General features: G+C 43.4%; 1 protein-coding gene across 6 annotated transcripts in view; it reads left to right on the forward strand.

Moving 5' to 3' along the window:
• FGF14 (fibroblast growth factor 14) overlaps nucleotides 1-14,835 on the forward strand; it is a 477,163-nt gene that overhangs the window by 120,958 nt on the left and 341,370 nt on the right. Inside the window, exon 1 of one of the 6 annotated variants that reach the window (XM_054701826.1) lies at nucleotides 1,584-1,599. The exons of the other annotated variants lie outside the window; for them this stretch is intronic. The gene's annotated coding sequence lies outside the window, so the exon portion shown is untranslated. Of the gene's footprint in view, nucleotides 1-1,583; nucleotides 1,600-14,835 lie in introns of those variants that run through there. 6 annotated transcript variants of the gene reach the window in all.

Consider the following 14,835-nt stretch of genomic DNA (forward strand, 5'->3'; position numbering starts at 1 on the left):
TAGAACCCTCCCAGGTACCCTGGTTTCCAGGTTTTGAGCCACGACTACTTAACATCAGATGATCTAACAAGAATATTAACTAGATCCACTGTACAGATGTATATATATTTCATATATATATATATATTTGAAACATTTGGATTATGTGGGGGTCATTCATCACCATTACTGCAAACAATGGCAGCAGTCACCATCAGCAACACGATCATACTTGCTCTCCTCCTCACGCCCCAGATGGAAATCCTTACTGCTCGGTGGTGGTGCTAACGTGTGCTGTGTTGAGTAGTGTGTCTTGGTCGGACCTCATGATGTCAAAACATCTCGAGGCGGGCCAGATGCGTGAGGGGTGAGGGCAGATGCTCATCTCAGTGAATGAAGACCTTTCTGTTCTGGTTACTCCTCCTCATGGAGGGTCCAGTATTAAGTGATTTACATGATCCTTATATTTTATTTACCAAGACAGTTTACAAAGCCTTCACCTCCATTATTTCAAGTCATTCTCACTTTAGAAAGCAGGTATCATTATTATCATTTCCATTCTATTGACAGTGAAGCTGTGACTCAGCGGTGACTACAGTAGCTAAGTGGCAGCCTCAGAACCTCACTGCTGCCTTCTTCTCCCAAAGTAGTGACTCTCCTGCTAGAGCCGAGCTGGGCCTCCCGGGGTGGCCTCTGCCACGTAAGTGCAGGCTGACCCGCGGTAGCTCCTCTCAGTGGCACCTACACATGGCAAGTGGCTCATCTTTTCTCTTTGGCTGCAAATGTGCATGTGCCCTTCCGGCACCCTCCCTTCCGAGCATGGGCCAGACAGATTGGATTAGCCCGCAGATATGCAGGTGTCTGGGGTCAGTAATAAGTTGTGATTGGGTCAGTCTAGCATTATGTTGACTTAATTAACTTTATTCATTTGGGGGTCACAGCCTGTATAAGCTGACATGCAGAGCAAGAAAAGTGAGTTTAGTACATGCATACATTTCAGTTTTCATTTATCAGTGATATTTTTATAATGGTGTGCTTTTGCCAATAAAAGGGATATTATTTGGCGCTTAAGTGAGGCTTGCTGGAAGGGCAGACTCGGCAACCTTATTTTGGTGGCTGCTGAAAGAGAGGTCTCGGGAGAGTCATGTTAAGGGAGAAGGACCTGCTAGGGACTGGAGCTCCAGCGGATTGGGGTCACTGCCTTTCCACCCTGCACCCCTGCCTCCTGTGGCAGGTGCTCCTGAGTGCCCTGGGCCAGGTGCCGCCTCTGCCACTGCAGTCCTGTGAGTGAGGAGCCTCACCAGAAGGGAGGCGGTCACAGCCTCAGTTCCTCACCACAGGCTGCTTCCTGTAAGCAGTGCCCCCGAGGGCTGAGGAAATACTGCCTCACTGTGAGATCCTGTTTCCTGACATGTGAAAAGATAGAGTCTGAAAATGAGTAAAAGCCCAAATCCACAAGTCAACAGAGAAGGTTCTCGGTACCAAGCAAGCTTCCACAACGCCCCGACTAGAGGGGGCTGAGATGCCAGGGCCCCCTACTCCGAGCTGGCGACGGTGAGCAGCTGCTGAAGTCCATGTGAGAGGAGACAGAGACGAGCGTCCGGGACAGTGGCCGCCAAGGTCAGTGCCTGCAGGGAGCCCGCCCCGCACCCCAGGCTCCAGGGGCAGAGGGCCCATGGGGCGAGTAGCGCAGTGCAAAGGAGCCGGGTTACTTCCCGAGGCTTTGTTTTTAATGATTGACGTTTAAAATGTTGACATGTATAGGAGTAGGTTCCAGTTGCTCTGGAAATTCTCTCATGTGGGATGTTTCATTTTTTTGATGACATTAGCTAAACCAAGAATTGTAGAAGGAAGTGCTCTATTGTTTGGTTTTTAACATTTATAAATAGGAAAATATTGTATAGCTCATTTTTTCGAATGGGCCATGACATAATTAAATATTTCAAATGTATGTTGGAGCTCGACATGTGACCTGCCCACGGGGCAGAACAGTATTTTTCAAACTCTAGTCGATGAAATAATAGATTATGAGGATGTTCCCTGGACTTCTTTGAAGAAAGTATTCCGTGGATACAGACATTTGGGAAGTTCTCATGGGCAGGCGCCTTTCTCACGGGACTTCTCTGGGCTTTTAATATGTTAAGAGGCCTCAGCACCCAAGGAATGAGCTGTGCTCCTGACAGCCGCCCCCTGTTGGAGCCTGACGCGGCAGGGCCCACCTGCGCCTTTATACCTGGGGTGGGGCCATCTCCTACCCCGGGTGGAGAATTGGGTGAAATCATGGTGTTTGATGATTCTCAGATGATTCAGTTCCTCTTGTTACAAAACAGGCCTCATCCAGAAAGCATATGCATGCGGCACTGTGTGTAATTAGAATTCCAAATAACCACATTAACTCAGTGTTGGACTTCTCCCAGGTCAGCTGTGGCTCAGGTTCCTGGGAAATGCTGCCGTGGTCTTCTTGATCCTGCTTTGGCAGCTGCCATCAAATCCCTGACAGGGTGGAGGGTGCGTGTATGTCAGGGCGGGGGTGAGGGGGAGTTTGGGAAGACAGGTACTGCCCCACTGCTTTTCTCTTGGTCCAGGTAAGCTTCTCCCCTCTCTGCTGCTGGTGCTTTCCATTCACAGGGCGCAGGACCGCCTGCCTCTTCATGCCCGGAGGCGGTCTCCTCCCACACCCTGGAACACAGGCATTTCCCCTTTGTTCGCAGGGGTCTCCACTTCCTCCAGGAAGTCTACCTGGATGGGGCCATGTCCCACTTGTTCTCCTGCTGGCTCTGATCTGGTCTGGGGGGCAGTCATGCACCCCTGCCCCTTTGAGTCTGGGAGCTCAGGTCACCCTGGCTCTGTGTTCCAAGAAGATGATCAGCCCCTCTCCCAGTCCACAGCAGTTGGCTTTGGACTCCGCGCAGGGGTTTCTTAGGAGGAAGAGGAGGAAGGAAACACAACTAAATTCTAGTTCTGAAGAAATTATTTTTGTTTTTATTTAAACATCATAAAATCTGCATTTTCCAGAGTCTTACATTTCTGTAATCCTTCCAGGGAATTCAGGTTCTATGAAAGGGCTTTTGAGGAGGACCATTCTCTGCCTAAATTATGCCCAGGGCTTGAGGGATGGGCGGGGTGCATTTCCCCTTTTGTTAACTTGTTTATCTGAGCACAGATTGGTGGCTTGGTTGAAAGAGACACAGGTGAGCTCTGTTCCAACATCTGGTGACATTTATTTCACCACAGAAGATACCTACTAACTCACACACACCCCACACACTGTTATTTTCTGAATAGCTGGTGATTTCACACTCAGCCTCCATTCCGTACTGTCTGTTGTGTCCTTGATCTTCAACAACTCTACAATCCTTCTGCAAAACTGCTGTCGGCACGGTCACCTAGTTCTTTCTGATTGTGTAATCTACTCAAGCTGTATGAGCCTCTCAAAATTTTGTCTTCTGGTTGTGTTGTAGTGATACTATCAACGTTCTCTCTACTTTTCTACCCAGCTCTTTGCTGTCTTGTGTTTTCTTTGCCCCCAAGTGAGGAAATAACACAAGGACATCCCTCAGTCCTTTTGCCAGCTCTGCTACCCTTCGTGGAATAGATGCTCTTAAATCTTCATCTCCAGGCCGAATGCCCTCTGGCCGCCGCTTTCATGGCACCAGCTGTGTTTCTCCACGGACAGTATGTGTTTCTGTGTTCGTGCCCTGCTCTCTGAGGACTCCGTAGGCCCGAAACCCACTGCGTGTCTTCCAGGACATTGTTCGCTGGACTCCTTTGTCCATCAGTGGCCCTGTTATCCCTCGATTGTTGAGGCTGAAGGTTTTGTTCTTGGGCGCGCACCTGCTCCTTTTTTTGTCCACATGACATCATCAGGTTCTACAGTTTTTCCCTCTAATGAATTTTCTCCCTTTTTTTCTACCAGAAAATGTTCAGGCACTTCTTCCATCTCCAGAGACTGGCTGTTCTGTACAGATTTCTCCTCTTCTAGTTGTTCTTTCTGCAAACAATGTGTTTTTCAGGTTTAACCTGAAAAAAGCAGCTAGAGTCCATCAATTCCTGCCTTAAAGCTGAAGTTTCATGATTTCCTGACCTGTTAAGTCCAGTCCTAGCTGGCAGTCTAAAGCTCTGTGAACTCCTTCCCAGCCCCCCTCTCGTGCCCTCCACCCCCTACCCCTTGACACAAGCACGTGCTGAGTCACACTGGCCTCCAGTTTGGTGCTGAACATACCGTGTCTGTTTCCCACCTTGCTCCTCATATTCCAGCCTCGGGTATCGTAAAGCGGGTCTTGAAACCCCTACAATGGTGGCTGTCTGCAGCATTTCCTCATTTCCTGTTTCCTTGTAGTAGTTTAGTTGGCGAAGAAGTACACGCTCGTGGTTTCTAAGAGCCTGAAAGACAGTGTTCTCTCTTCTTTTTTTTTTAAATCCCCTAATGCTGAATACTGCACCCTGTAAATGGAGTGTAAACTAGCTTTACAGTGATTGGTGGAAGCATAACGGAACGCTCGTGAATTGTCTTGCAAACCTGGGTATGGAATTTCCTTTCTGTGTCCTGCTCTCTATCCAAATTCGCTTTGCCTTCTCTGCCAGTGCCACTGCCATGTCTTCCAAGCACTTTTGCACGTGTGTGTATATACGTGTATTTGCTGACTCATCTTGATTTTAAAAAGTTGATGCAGATACGGTTGAATATCTGCTTTCCATTGTGAGGGCATCACTTTGGGCTGATTGACGGCATGTCGCTGTCCTGCCCGCCTAAGAAGTGTAACAGACAGCGTGTACGGTTTTCCAATTCCTGTATTTTGTGTCATCATTAAGTTCTTTGAGAGGGAAAGTGGGAACTTTGAAAGGAGTGACAAATTCTTGGAATAAATCTTGAATCCCGCTGGGTATCTTGGCAAGTCACTTGACCTTTCTGTGCTTCACTTCTTTTCTAAGACAAAGGGAAGTGATGATGTCCATGTAATATACAATTTGTTTTATAAAGAAAAGAATATAACCAAATAATTACAAGTTTTATGTAGTAATTTCTATTCCAGGTAAGTATTTCAAGAAATAAGGTAATAAGTAGGAAAAATGAAGGTGTATGTTTTAATTGATTACAAGGTGCTAAAAATCCTTTACTATACTTTTAACAGCTTCACGGCACTGTGTTCAACCGCCTGCACCAACAGAGGAGGCCATACTCTACTTTTAAATTGGATGCAATCAGTTTAATAGACCTCTCCTGTTTTATCCCTTAATATTGAACAAAGACCAAATTTTGGACATCTAATGTCACCTTAACCCATACTTCAATTTCCGTATTTTTTGCAGATAAAAGTAGCCTTAAACTTACACAACTGTGTTTATTAAACGTATCAATGTTATTAGGTATCCGTTTGGTCTAATGAATAGGTGTGTTCAATAAATGCAGTTATTATCACATTATAAAAATTGTGTTTCATGAAGGCCCTATATGGGTAAAACCTAGAAGAAATGTATCAGGTTATCAAGGGTGGTTGAGTTAGTGATTGTGGGTATTGTTTTTCTACTTTTAAGATGTCACTACTTATTTAATTAATTTGTCTCTTCAGTCTGTTGAGTGCCTGCTGGATGCTGGGCCCTTTGCTCAGCCCTAGTCAACCAACTATGGATGTGACCAATAAGGTCCCCTCCCTGGCGGAACTTAGTCTACATTTTGTAAACGTTCACTGCCAAGTATTTTAAGGAACATTCCAACAATTGTTCTCTATGCTTTTAAATATAATTTTATTTTGTTTTGGTAAGAGCACTTAGCTCTCTCTTAGCAAATGTCTAGGCCCACACTACATTGTCGCTGGGTATAGGTACAGTATTGTACAGATCTCAGCTGAACACTGGGCATAACTTCAGTTAAGGAGGGTGAATAAATTCTCGCACATTTTATTTTATTTATTTTTTTAAAGATTTATTTATTTTTTTATACAAGCACTGGGTACAGTCAGAAGCGCGGGAGGGTGAAAGAATTCACCAGAGCCAGAGCGGGGAACAGAACAGGCAGACTGACAAAATACACTGCTGAGGGGAGCAGCGGGCGGCAGGAGAGGTCTGCGTGCCATGTGGGACCCTTGCTGGTGGCCAGGGATGGAATCGGCGCTGCAGAAACTGGGGGCAGCTTCACAACCCAATGCTCATTCGCTGCGCCACCGGGGAGGCCCAATTCTTGCACATTTTAAATGAAAGTGCTTCTATTTACATATCGCTGTAAATTTGACAAGACACACCTACCCTACTCTTCTGGAGTAATTCCTACAGTGCCTTTTAAAAGAGCTGTTTCAAGTAGCATCATGTCTGTTTGCTAGATATGACTGAATAACTTGCCCCAGCTCAGGCGTGCAGTGGAGGCATTTAAATCACTCATAGAAGGGCACATGTGCAAGGCCAATTTGCCTCCTGGTTGGGATTCTGAAAAAAAGATGAAATAAATATCTCTGGTGTCATTGCCTAAGTGGTGAGAAACAGCTTTTCTTTTCTTTCCTTTTGACTAATTAGAGATAGTTGGTAGTTTCTACATTTCATGTAATAAGAACAAATTGGTGGTTAGTCTACCATGGTTTTGAAGGGCTATCATTGTGAAGTTATTTCATTCTCTGGCTCAGACACATTAGATCTCCTATGTGCATTCACGGAAACACATGCTTCTCCTTCAGAACAGATTCTAGGATAATCACAATATCCCAAGGTCCACCTGGCCTGTCTGACCGAGGCATAGTCTCAGTGGGGTGCTAGATCACACACATTTCAATGCTATTTTCAGTATGTTTTCTTTGAGAAGGAACTATATTCGCTTCACAGAAACCAGTTGTGATCAAATAATCAATGAGTAATCTAATAGCTTCCTAATTTGCATCTGATTAAAAGATTCGGTTTGTTGCCTGCACAACATAGATCATCTAAAGGACTCACAGTAATTCATATTCACCTCCTATTTTTATACCCAGTTCTCATCCACTTTTGTTTCCACAAAAGTTTTCATAATACTTTAGTTTGAGATTATTATAATTTAAGGGAGGTTTTTTTTTTCCATTTTAAAAGCTGTACTTTTTTTTTTTTTTTTTTTTAGTTCATCCAATTGTGCTTGTGAATTGGTCAAAGAGTAGAACTCTGAAAACCAGAGAGGATGTGGGAGGTGCGTAGGAAAATCTCTTCCAGTGCATCAGGGATGAGATTTCACCTGATGTGCAAGTTACACTTTCAGTAAAAGAACCCAGGAGCAAATACCGAACCCAAAATGCAGAATTCAGCCCCAGCCCCAATCGACAGTGCTCCAAATTCAAGAAAAAAAAAAAAATCAGCCAGAAACTCAGAGTAGTAAGTACCTGTTCAGATTTTCAGAACACATAGTGGAGGCCAAGCTCTAGTAGCGCTCTCTCTGAACACTTAGGATTTCGGGAAAACTGAAGCAGCTGCAGATTTGCAAGAAGTGCATGTGTGAATGTCGTCACTGCTGGCAAAGGGAACGTTCTAAAGAGCAGGATTTGGTGGGGGCAGATTGGTCTCCTGTATTTGTTGAAGTGAAAGCTAAGCTGCTATGACAAAGAGACTCCAGAGGATAGTGGCTTAAACAAGATAGCTGTTATTTTTTTCTCTTACGTAATAGTCTTACCGCCTAGTCTGACAGCCCAGCTCTGCTTTGGGAGGTCACTCAGAGACCCAGGTTCTCTCTCTATTGTTGCTCTTGCTCCTCTGAGCTTTGGCCTCATTTCCATGGTTCTAGCTGGTTGGAAATGGGGAAAAAGAATGGTGAGCGCATGGCCAAGGCCTTGTGGCCACGATGTGAAAGTGGCAGATATTTCCATTCATGTCCGCTGACAAGAACAGTCACAATTTCCCTACAGCAGCGGAGGCTGGGAATATGGCTGCCCGCTGTGCAGTCAGGTGCCCAGGGCAAAAGCAGAGAACTGATTTTATGGGAAAGCTAGCAGACTGCCACACGGTGGAAGGAAGACTACATTGAAAAATAAAGGATTAGTTGAACAAATGCATTTCCAAGCAAAACATTTGGATAAGGACGAAGGAGAAATATGCCAAGTATGGATGTCCCCGAGATACCACCGTGCCACTTTGCGCTGTGATCAGGGCTCGCCTTTTCTGTCTGTCAAATTCTTTTTGTCAAAATTACATTTTAAAGTTCACTTCAAATTAAATATTGAATGTACTTAACATACAAATAAAAATTCCAGTATTGCATTTAAATATCCTATTTTCCAGATTGCCTGAGGAATAGCAGAGAAAGAGGAGCAGGGAGGAGACTGGCTAGGACTTCTGTGAGCTCAACTCTTCTTGCAATTTACAAATCTTTTACATATATTCCACTTCATTTTGCCCTCCTCTCTCCAAAGTAGTTTTTTCTGCTAATGTTCTTTATATAAATGTATCAGACTTGAACTTCAGGCCAGTGGGTGGAAGGGGCCAGGGTTGTGTTTACTATGATTGAAAGTGGTCGTTCATGATCCCATATGGGAATCATACAACCTGAAGGAGGATATTTAATTTATTTTCTTTTTCAGGTTGCCAGGAATAAAGATTCCTTAAATCTTAAATACAAAGCAAGCAAAACCTGCATGGCTTGTAGAAAATTATTTCCTAACTAAAAATAAGACTTCCTGGCAGAAGCTATTTGCTGGATCAGAGCTTTCGGGCGCCTCATTGGCAAAACCTTGTCTCCAGTGGTTTGTGTCTCCTCATTGTACTCTAAACAAATCTTTCCTTCTTCATTAAGTGGATTGTTCTGTAGGTAATGGGAGGACAGGTTGGCTGTTCCTCATGGAAAGGATTTTTTTTTTAATAATGGAAAAAATAGACTTATCTTGATGTTGAAGTTCCTGAGCTCAAATTAGCAAAGCAGGTGGACAGATTATGTTTTCTCTATAGCACATCTCCAGGGGGTTCTGAGCTGTCTCTGTTTCTTGTCCCAGTTCCTTTTGACTGATACTCACCAAAGAAATCTGCATCTTTTAACTTGATTATTGTTTCATTGTAAAGAGTCTTTTTATGGTGGGGAAAGAATAGGGCTGCCTGGCTTGAACAGGGTCCAATTCCAGGACAATCCTGAGAAGGTAAAGGTGTCAGGTGACCCCTGTAAGTTCTTGAGTAGGGTAAAGGTATGTGGATTTTAGGGTTAGGCCTCCCCAGTTTAGCAGAGTGTCTCGCCCATGCCGATTTTCTGTCCTCTTCACTGGGTGTGAAAAAACAAAAACAAAAACATGATTTGTTGACTGCCTGAGAGAGTTTCCTCCCCAGAATGGGCAGGATTATCCCTTCCTCTCTAACCACCCAGCCATGGGATATTCCCAATCTGGTGAGAAATTTAGGCTCTGCTTCTTCAAAGTTAAAACTTGTATTTTTTCCTGATTTAAGGTAAGATTGAAAAATCTTTACTCATAGTTCCCGAACTTTTCTGCATTTTTTTTTTCGGGCCATGATCTTTTCAGAACCCTTGCCTAGTTCTGCATTGGGTTGTTACCTTTCCCTTTAACAATTTACAGCAGTGCTCTTCCTGTTATACCCTAAACAGGTCACTACTAAATATTTTGATATTCCCCCCAATAAGAGAGTGAAAAAGATTCTCTTGTATTGTTTCTCCTAATTTTATTTTTTTCCCACTGAAACTTGAATCCTCCATCCTTCTGGAATTTACCAATGTTATCCTGTGGTGAGGTCACCTTGCCTCCTCTGCCTCCCCTGCTGCAGCTCTTTGCCCAGCGACACTTGCCGAATGGCTCCTGGTGGGGCGAGCTGGTGCTGTGGTCACTGGACTTAGAAGCCATGTGTTTTCCACGATGTCCCTCTGTGAAGGAAGGGACACTGGGAACCAGAGGTAGTGGGAGACCCAGAAATCTGGTCGATCATTTCTGAAAGATGCGGACATCTACCCTCACATTTTCTGTTGGACAGCATTTCAGCTGGACAGTATGATAGGAGAGGTGGCCATTATGGGATACATTTTAGTTGGAAGCGCTACAGGACCAGGAGGAGGGAGAATGTGCTTTTCAAGTGAAGACAAGCCCTTATTATGTAATGTGTGAGCTGGGAAAACGTGATTTTGTGGAGCAGGGAGTAGCAGAGAGACAGAACGCCTGCATTTGGCTGGCCATATGCTTTATATTCTCTCTTGAATTCAGATTGCTATACATAGAGACATTTTATCTGTAACCTCTGAGCTCCTGCTCATAATCTTGCCTAAGTTTCTGTGTATTATCTATAAGAAGGATTTTCTCCCTGTGATGCCAATAAAAAATAATAAGTCAGGGACAAGGAGACGGCCAGTGTTTCTGGTAATACCTTTGAGATGTTACCACAGGCTCTGCTGTGAAGTGGGTCGTGCATTGTGTTAAGGCCTTCTTGGTAAAATAGCATATTTGGGAAGGGTTTCTTTTTTAAACAGAGTCTTTTTCTAATCAGGATAAAATACTAACACATCCTTCTCATTTCCCTCGTGAAATAACATTCAAGACTTTTGGATGCTAATGATATGCTTCTGAGAAGTCTTCTTGTGTCCACTTGTCTTTAAGGTGTATTTCCTTAAACTTCGTCTTGGAGGAAGGGGTTTCTTTTCCTCCCTTCCTAAGGTCAGAGGTTGAGAGGTTGAAGAAGAAAAGGTAGTATGTTGAGGGATAGCTGTAAGAAAAATAAAAAAATAGAAGTCCATAGAATCTGTGTCCAGATTTTCTTGGTCATCGGTGGCCCTGTTCATTTGGAGCAAAGGAACCCCTTTCGATTAGGATCTTACTTCATAATCTTCATCTATTTTTTCAGCTTGCAGGTGATCACTGTGTTAGTCAGATGTGCAGTTACTGCTATAAATGCAGACACCAAATTTAGCGGTTTAGTCAACCTCCTTCAAATCCCACAGAAGAGAGTTGGTCGAAGTCTTCCACCATGGGGCCCTGCGCCAGTGACACTGGCATCACCTGGGAGCTGGCTAGGAATGCCCACCCAGACTGGTGAATTGAAATCTGCATTTTTGAGAATAGGATGATTTTGTGAAAAACATCTCTAGAGCATTAACTGAGCGGGTGTCCCTTCAACCATAATTTCTATTATCTAGAGCTCCTTTGAAAAACTGCGTCAGATACCTCTCTGAATAGGAGACAAAAGCACAGCTTGGCTAGAGTATAATGGAAGGGGGAAATCGAGGCAAACCAGGTAGTGGGAATTTATTCAATGCAATTGCTGGTTCAGGCTTTGAGTTCTGATTTTATGATTTATCAGTTTTGGTATTAGTGATTTTTAAAACTTTTTCTTTATCCTCTGGTAAAATGAAGACGCTGGCTCCCTGTTCCATTACCTTTGCACTGCCCTGTGCATTTGCTACATCAAGCAGGTGAGCAAAGCAGGTGCACTTCATGGTGCACACACCTGTATTCAGTCCTGCTCTTCTTTTTAGTAACCTTTATTCTCTCCATGCTACTTTTCTAAGGACAGAGACATAAACCAGACACAATGACCCATACATGATGCTCTAGTAGGTTATTTTAATAATTTAAATTCCATCAATGAGCTTCCAACTAACTCATTTGCTAATTTGCTCTAAAAAGGAATCAGTGACCCTGGCTGTCAGCCATATCGTCTGTGTCTTTTTCTAGCATGACTTCTGGCTCTGATGCTCTGGGGCAATTTCTGGTGTAGACATGAGGCTCTGACTCATTGGCAAATTCTAAATGTTGCCATTATTATGGATCGTGTCCATAGGTGCAGCTTAAAGAAAGGCAAAGGGAATTTCTGCTTCTCTCTGAAATGTTGTCTTAGACATGAGATATACAAATGACTTTTTTTTTCATTTTTTTATTTTTTTCATTTTATGTATTTTTTACATCATTTTGCATTTTTGCACAATGTATGCATTTTCATCTTGGTTATCGTCCCCGTACAATTCCCACCACCCTTGTTTTGATCCTTTTCACTTCCCCCACCCCCGTGTGTCTCTGGTTTATAGTTGCTTGTTGATTTTTTTTTTTTAAAGATTCATTTATTTATACAAAAACCGGGGTACAGGCCAGATGTGCGGGAGGGTGAAGGGATTCACCAGAGACAGAGTGGGGAACAGAACAGGCAGACTGATGAAATACACTGCTGAGGGGAGCAGTGGGGAGACAGGAGAGGTCTGCCGCGCCAGGTGGGACTCTCGCTGGCCGGCCGGGATCGAACTGGTGCTGCAGGGGCTGTGGACAGCTTCACAGTGTGGCGCTCAACCGCCTGCGCCACCAGGGAGGCCCCAGTTGCTTGTTGATTTTGATTTTTAATTGAAAGTAGCAGACATGCTGGTGAGATGTGCAATTTTTGTAATTTAGAATAACATCCCAGAAAGAAAATATCTCTGTGACTTACAGGAGGTGGAAAGACAGGGTGGACGAGATAGCACAGAAGATGGAAACATTCTGTATAGCCTGCACGTTTTTAACGGTTTCTCGAAAAGTGGTTGCAACCTGTTTTACCTTGAATTATGGCATTTGTTCTTGGCATTTGTTAATCATTGAATTAACCTTTATCACATTCTCTTAAGGCTGTCACCTTATATTTTCTTGGCAAATAATCTCTTCATTATATTACAGAATATTTTGATTTCGTGTAACTTTTACAGTATGAATTTCTTATGTTCCAATTACTTCCTTTAGTAAAATAACTGCAAGTAGTTTTTAAAAACATGATCATTCAGGTAATCTGTCTCCCTAAAAGTAGCTGAGGGTGGATGCCAACACACTGATTTTCCAACATATGTGATCCAAAACCTGTACGTAAATCTATAATTGTAAATCAAATCACTACTTCTAACAAATATTTTAGATTTGTAGTTATTGTTTGTTGATTTTCAGGTTAGAGTTGGAGGTACTAGTTCTACACTGTAATTTTTACCTTGAAAGTCTGAAGACAAATTTGAAATATATTTAATTTACAACAATGATGACTCAAACATTGTCAGTAATATTTAAAAATTGTTTTTTTCCTTGCTTGACTTGAGCTGTGCTTGGAACCCTTTCTTTCTAATGGGGAAAGTCCCAGGTAGTCTAGAAACCAGGTACAAATAATGGTTCTGCTGAAATGAACTTTCCCCCATGTCCTCAGAGAAAGGACAACCTGGATCTCCAGGGTCCCGCATGTGGGTAACTGTGTGCCGGCAGGTGGCAAGTGAGTGACCCAGAGTAAGATGAAGCTTGACCAGAAGGCCTTGCTGCTGGTGGACTGCCTTCTCCCCTCCTTGCTTGGGAAGAGGCCCCTCGAGGCCAGGACACACAGAAGCTGTGACCTCATCACACTCCGAGCACACAAGCGCTGCCAGGCCGCAGCGCCACGCCCCTGGCTCTGCATGCCAAGCCCTGGGCACCTGTTCCCCTCCCTCTCCCCGCCTCCCAGCAGCAGGCCCTGAGGGTTCAGTGCCCACCAGCCCCATCTTTTCTCTTCTCTCTGATGGACTCGGTGCAGCATGAGGACAGGAGCTCTTCAAACGCCTGCTGCCAACGGGCAGTGCGAGTTAGACTTCCTGACCCTCTGCCCACCTGCCCTCTCCTCTCCACACCCGCTCCCCCCCCCCCCCCGACAAAACCTTTTGTACTTTTGCCCAACATCCGAGGTTTGAAGCCATCCACACTTCTCACTCTCACAGCGCTTCTTGCTTAGGGGGTGCATTAGCCCGGGGGTACGCCCGTGATTGGGTTATTTTGGACCCCACAAGGCACTTCTGGAGGGGCCAGGCATTGCCTGGGAAGGAGAGGATTGCTTCTGCTCTCCTGGCAGCTCTCCCTATTTGGGAGTTCTTTGAGTACCACAAATCCTTTGTTACTCTGGTAACTAATAAGGTCAGGCTTTTGTATCCTGGCCCAGGATGGGAAATGGTCATAAAATTAAAAAATATATATATTATATATCTTGTATATCCCTACAGCAGTTCTGAAATTGACATGTGTGGGAATCTAATAGGACTCTTGTTAGATGAGGTCTGGGTGGAATTTGAGATCCTCTGTGTCCCACCAATTCCCAGGTCACCCGGGTGCTGGTGGTGCAGAGACCAAACCTGGACTAACAAAGACTTGGAGAATTTTCAGTGAATAGTTTCATTTGGTTGTATTGCTAGCTGAGTAGAGATTACATCTATGAATTATTCATGATTCTTAATTTATCCATTTGTAAAACTTTAATGACCTGCTAGAATTTTAATATTATCCTACATGATTAATAAAGCCTATTATTTGGCATGATTAAACATTACAAAAATATAAATAAATCCCCAAATATAATTCCCAAAGTAATAAATGCTGCCAAATGATATTTTGATTTCTGTGTCAGAAATTCACTGGGCATCTATGCAATAGAATTTGTGAATAAAACCAGACTTATAAGTCAGATAATTATCAAATGATATATTATTTGACCAGACAAGAGGAAGCTCATGATTTGGGGGTCTTTCTGTCTGAAAAACTCTTGGAGTCTCTCAAGCTCTTGTTAGTCAGTGACCCTTTTATAATGACATGCTCTAGTTAAAGTCTCATTTCATTTAGTCCATGATAAACACCTTTTAAATAATGCAACTACTTTTTATTACTATCCTAATATTCACATATTAGGGAAATGTTTTATCTTTTGCCACCTCCATGGGCCACATATTGTTGACCTCAAAGTGATTATAAAAGAAAAACATGCTTAAAAACATTAAAAGGACATTGTATTATGCTCATTTTGTGACTAAATCTATGTTAAAATATTGATTGACTGTATTGGGAATCGAGAGTAGATCAAAATTACTCTCATCATGCAGAATTTGGAATTCTTATATTTTCGCACAAAAATCAGTTTGCTCCTTATTGATGATTTGTGTTATTACTGTATGTCAAAATACAAGGAAAG

The sequence above is a fragment of the Talpa occidentalis genome, unplaced genomic scaffold (genome assembly GCF_014898055.3).
Source record: "Talpa occidentalis isolate TD23 unplaced genomic scaffold, MPIMG_talOcc4v2.1 talOcc4.5, whole genome shotgun sequence".
NCBI lineage: Eukaryota > Metazoa > Chordata > Mammalia > Eulipotyphla > Talpidae > Talpa > Talpa occidentalis.